The sequence below is a fragment of the Salvia miltiorrhiza genome, chromosome 3, assembly GCF_028751815.1.
Source record: "Salvia miltiorrhiza cultivar Shanhuang (shh) chromosome 3, IMPLAD_Smil_shh, whole genome shotgun sequence".
NCBI lineage: Eukaryota > Viridiplantae > Streptophyta > Magnoliopsida > Lamiales > Lamiaceae > Salvia > Salvia miltiorrhiza.
In genome coordinates, this window is record NC_080389.1 from 42,534,323 (window position 1) to 42,540,976 (window position 6,654).

Below are 6,654 nucleotides of genomic sequence, written 5' to 3' on the forward strand. Positions count from 1 at the left end.
ATATTTGAAATTGTACGAAATGATGCCGTTTAAGCCTTACAAAATTGACGTCGTCTTTACTAATCCACGAAAACTCCAATTTAATGTTCTGGTGGCCGAAAAAAAAATTAGGGGGATGAAATTGTAAAAAATGAAAAGGTGGTGATTTAATTCTTCACACATCAAAAGTTGCTTTAAAATTGTAAATTCAAAATTGTTCGTGATTTTATTTGCCAAAACCTCTGAATTTTTCTAGGTCTAATTATATTTGATTATTTGAGATATGTGCTTATATATTAGTTGTTGCTGGTTTGGTTTTATAGTAAACTAGTTTTGCACCCGTGCGATGCACAAGAGGCATTATTTACAAAAAATATTAAATAAAATAATTTTTGTGATGAAACAAGTATCAACACCTTTTAATTAAAACGATAAATAACGATATGATTATTACGTCGTTCGATCACAATTATCTATGTCCACAGGAGGTGGCCGGAAGATTTCACTACTGTTGATGAGAATTGACATTTACAAGTTATGCTGATGAAAAGAGAGATGACGAAAAGAGAGAGCCTTTTTTATCTCACTATTTTTTTTTGAATCTATATATGTTTGTGTTTTGTTGTTTGTTATTATTTAAATCTATAAATATTAAATATAAATTTAAATATTATTATATTAAATTAATAATTATAAAGTGTTTCATATATATTGTGTGATGTATCGTGGTACTCTTTGTGTGGTATTTTATAAAAGCAAATGATAGTATGTATAAAAAAACAACATACTAGAAATGATGCTTTTAATGCATGCAAAATGATACTTTTAATTAAAAAAATAAAAAATTGCCCGATTGTCGGGGTGAAAAGGGAAATAATAGGGAAGGGGGGGAGGGCCGGCCCCAACGCGGACGTGGGTTAAATATAAAGTTCTAAAAAAGTATATATGCAATGTATATATCTTTCTAAAAAAATATATTTTATTATTAATTAATAAAAGTAATAGATTTAAAATATTTATATTTATTAATAAAATATTGAATTCGCAATACAACATAATATTCGGCGTAGTAGTTAAAATCTTAAACGGCAGGTGTCAGATTAACAAATTAGATATTAATTCTCTAGAGTTAGTTGTGGAAAGATGAAGGTCTCACCTTGAATGTAAATAGCAAAATTAGGTATTGCAATTAAATTCGTGAGTGCTTGTATAATAAATAGACATGTCTTCATTAATTGATCAACATGGTCCGGGAAGTACAGAATCAGAAATTTTGTGGGATATACATGACAACGTTATTTAATTGGTTTGTATTATTGCAACTTCACCAAATTAATAAATTGGGCATGCTTACAATATTTGCAAGCTCAGTCATCTCTATTGTTCTGTTTCTAGGCTAACAGTTAAAAGTATGTATTTGTTTCAATAAAGGAATAATGGCTCCAAAATACACAAATTTTGATATATTTTTAGTTTTGCACGTGAACTTATAATCATGCCTTTAAATATACAAACTTTCACTTTTATCTGGTTTTGCACTACGATATTTCCGGCGGCCTAGAATCTTATGTGGTAAAATAATTCGCTAACATGCAAACAAATGATCTGACGTGACAAATTAATGCTAACTTGGCATTTTGACTCTAATAAATAAACAACAATCAATAACTCAACGGATAAAAGCAGCACTTTTTTTCTTCTCAATTTCTTCCAAGTCATTGCTCCAATTTTCATGTTTTTAGTTGATGTATAAACAAGAAGTTCTCAGATGAGGAAATGAAATGTTGTCCAATATGCAACATTGATTTGCGCAGGGAAAGTCTGGGGCGAAGGGATAAGGGCATTGGCGCAGCGCGCAGCTGTTGAAGTAGGCTTTTGATGCCTCTCTAATGCAATTTGATGATGGGATGGTCACATTGTCTAATCATGACAACTGTGGAAATGGATTTTATTTTAATTGACTTATTTTGTCGAAATGGATTTCGAAATATATATATATAAAAGGGGTCAAATGATTAGTAAAAATAAAGTTTTCCCGCTCTAAAATGTCAAGTTAGTACTCCCTCCGCCCCATTAAAATTGGCCACATCCTTTTCAGCATGAAGAATAAGAAGAGAATGGTTATATTTTAATTAAGTGTGGTCCATCAAAATTAAAGAATTAATTAATGTATTATCTCCCTTCTCTCTCAACTCTCTCTCTCTCTCTCATCACGAATCAAACCCTTCTCCCTCTCTCTATCTCCTCTTTGTGTCGCCTTCATCTCCGGCGAGCCCCCGCCGGCCAACTCCATCTTCTCCAGCTAGACATCGCCCCTGTTTCAATTTCCTCAATCCAATTTTCACCAAAACCAGACCCCAAAACCAGAAACCCACAACGACGACCTCCCAAAATCAAACAACCAGATCCCGCCGGAGAAGAAGAGAAAAGGGAGAACCACCCCCAAATTACGTCCCCCTTAGATCTAGGTTTTGGCCGCCGCAGGGTTTCGAACCACCCTGTTGACGGAATAGAAGCCGCTGTTGCTCTGGATCGATGGAGCCGGCGCTGCTGTCGATGGAGAGTAATAGAGGAGATGAGGGGCAGAGGCGGCGGCCGTAGGGCTGTTGCTGTCTGACCAGAGGAGGGGAGAAGGTGACGACAGAAGAGAGAGAGCGGGGGAAAGGGTGAGAATGAGATGGGGAGGAGGTTGCCGTCGACAGTGACCCTCGCCGGAGAAGGAAGCTACCGAATTTTTGGAGGTGGTAGGCGACGTATGTGTGTGTGTGTCGCCAGACTTGAGAGTGAGGGAGAGACGAAAGGGGAGAGAGAGAAGGGAGAGGGTTTAGGTTTAGGTAGAAAGTTTAAATTAAATTAATTAATTGAGCTTAATTAAATTAAATGTTTTCATTTTTAAAAAGTAGCCAATAATAGTGGGACAGACCAAAAATGAAATGTGGCCAACTTTAATGGGACGGAGGGAGTATTAATTTGCCATGTCAATAATTGGTTTGCCACGTTGGCGAATTATTTTACTACATAATATTATAGGTCGCGGGAAATATCGTTGTGCATAAAACTAGACAAAAGTAAAAGTTCTTTATTTTTTATGTTTTTATTTATTTTTTAATGTTAATATTTTATTTTTAGTCAAAATCTTTAATTTCCAGTGCACTACCCAAAGTAATACTTTAAGTAATTGTGACCGTGACAAGAGAAAAAAATACATCATCTCCTTGTGGGATCGATCTTATACTTACTACTAGCGGAACCTAAATGTCGGCATAGGTAACTATAAATTTACACACTTTTATACATATTAATTTGACTTTAGGGATTCATGCCGCTAAATACCCCAACTATTTTCATTTCCGCATTTTGCATCAATTTAAAAATTTCAGATGCAGTATATCTCAACTATGCTATTAAATGGTTTTTGCATTCTTCGTTAAATTGCCTCAAATTGAAGCTGACTTGGGAGCCAGAAAAGTTGACATGGCACCATCGGCCGATATACTGAACGACAACGTTTTCCTTAACAATAAAACGATGTCGTTTTATCTTAATTTAAAGTATTTGGTTGTAACTAAGGTTCTTATGCCCTTAATATTGATTATTAGGGTTCTTATGCCCTTAATTTATCTTAATTAAAATTGCACCCTACCCTCGTCGTCTCCTCTCACGTTCGCCTGCTCTCACCTCCAATAGATGCCCTTAACAGATTTAAGATATAATTAGGGTTCATAAGATTGAAGATATAATTAGGGTTCTTCCTCCTTCTCAACATCAAACCCATTGAAAATTGAAAGGAGAGGAGGCTCATGCTTAAGGTTGAAACAATTTACGGGAATCAAAAGCCGAGTTGAAAGCCACAAAAGACAAAATCAAAAGCTGAATCACTGAGAATACGAATTCAAATTGAATGCCGAAGCGCTGAACAACTGCTTAAAACTCTGGCCCTGAACCACCAGGGCCTTGAACCCTTTCTTCGAAATGCCAATCGAATCCTCCACCACAATTTCCTCAATGCGAATGCGTCTAGAAACCACACCCATCGCTCATAGATCGGGAATCTTCTTCTTCTTCGATGGCGCGGACTCGTCGGAGCTCGAGATAACACCAGAAGATGAGGATTTGGGCGCCCAAATAAAACGCCGTCGTTTACTAAGGGAGAAAAACATCGTTGCTCCATTATACGTCATTTAATATGATTATAATTGACACGGCGTACTAGTTTTAAGCCAAGTCATCTACAAAATTTATATGTGAATTTATTATTTCGCTGGATACAAAAACCAGTTAATAGCATAATTGAAGTATAATGTGACTGAAATTTTTAAAGATGCAAAACATGAAAATGAAAATAGTTAGAGTGCTTAGTAACACTTACCCGTCATACTTTATACATATTACACTTTGAGCGATTGAGAGATTTATATATATATATATATATATATATATATATATATATATATATATATATATAGGGAGAGGTTCAAATAAGAACCACTAATAAAATAAGAACGGAGAACCATTTTAAGCCATTCGATCGTCAAGATCTACGGTGGATGCATCATCTTGGTGGATGGATGCAGGTGTTGGGTTCGAATCCTGAAGGGAGCAAAAAAATTATTTTTTTCGGATGCATTAAATTTAATAGCGGATGCATTAATTTGTATAGCAGATGCAGTAATTTTATTGGTTCTTATGTTCTCACGATAATTGTGGTTCTCACTATAACTGCACCCTATATATATATATATATATATATATATATATATATATAGGCCAAGGTTCAATGAAGAAGGCCTAAATGTAAGAAAGAAGAGAGAAGTAATCTCATCCGTTGATCTTATCTAATCTAACGGACATGATTTATTCTCGCCATGTTCAACGGATTTTTTCGTTGAACATTCGTGAACATATACAATATTTTTGGGGGTTCTGGGTTTCGACACCCCATATGTTCAACGAAAAAATCCGTTGAACATGGCGTGAACAAATCATGTCCGTTAGATTAGATAAGATCAACGGATGAGATTACTTCTCTCTTCTTTCTTACATTTAAGCCTTTTTCATTGAACCTAACCCTATATATATATATATATATATATATATATATATATATATATAGGGGGCCGCTCCAATGAGACCCCCTAATTTTAGTGAGATTTAGGGCACGATCTGGTGCGTTTATTTTATCAATCCTATGGCTGATATTGTATCTGGAAGGTGATTTTTTTTCGCAGGGTTCGAATCCTGGAGGGAGCAGAATATTTTAAATTTTGTTATTCATCAGTATATACTGCATTGTTCATCAATATACATGTCTTATTCATTACGAATTTTTTAAATTTTATTTTTCATCAGTATATACATCTTGTTCATTAGATATATGTTTTGTTCATTAGTATTATATGTCTTAGTCATTGTACTCACGTTACACGAAAAATATGGGGTCTCACTGGAGCGCTCCCCTATATATATATATATATATATATATATATATATATATATATATAAAGATTGTTGTTTGTTTATGAAGGTTGTTCTTCTGTTGTTGAATGTTTTACTCCTTACACGTTATACATAATACACTTTGAGCGATTGAAAGATTAAAAAAAAAACTGTTGTTTGTTTATGGAGGTTGTTCTTCTGTTGTTGAATGTTTTAGTTGAACATTAGGAATTATCTCTAAATTCATAATATTCTTAAAGTAGACAGATTTTTATTATTCTTTCTTTTTATTTATAAGTTTAATTTATTATTGTAAAAACCCACCTCAACACTATTTAACAATATTTATATATATATTTTTTATATCACATAAGAAAGTCTGGACCGGACGAAAAAATTAAATTAGCCAGCATACCCTTATTAATATAAAATCAACACCTATTAATTAGTTAAATAGTGCTCAAAAATCTTAGCCACCTATTCTTTTAAAGATGTGTACGTGGATGAGATTATTCACTAAAATACTCACCAAAATAAATGGCAATTCCAGTCCAATGTAGGTTGAACCTGGACAATTTATTAGCCACCATTTTCATTTTTCAGAGTGGCAGGAAATTTAACTATAAAATATTGAGAAAATGCACTTCTGTAACTACCAAAAAAGAATTATGTACATCACAATTATTCAATACGACAGACAGGCTAGTGTTTAATTTTTCTGCAAAACCCTGCATATCAAAACTGCTGACAATGGACTAAAATTACGGCAGGAACAAACAGAAAATTAATTTATAATAATGAGCCATTGTGCAATTTATACTTAGTGATGACGTCTATTATTTTATTTTATAGAGCAGCACTCAGATATTTAAATTTATTGGTGAAACCTACCTTGCTCACGCAGTAACTTAAAGCTTGTTGTAGGTAATAAAATATAGGGTTAATGTATAAAACTACCCAATTTGATATAATAAAAAAAATATATATATATTAAGATAAAATTAACTTAATAATTAATCAAATTTTAAATAAAAATACAATTATGCTCCTATATTAGTTTTTCAATACACTCTCTCTTCTCTATCCGCCTATCTCTTTTTTCTCTCTTTTCTCTCCACCATGAATTCGAAGCTCATCCTCGCTGCAGTAGCACTTTAATTCACTGATCGCAGTGATGGTATCCATAGCCAAAAATGTCAATCAGTTCAAAATCTGTGACCTGATCCAATTAACAATTCA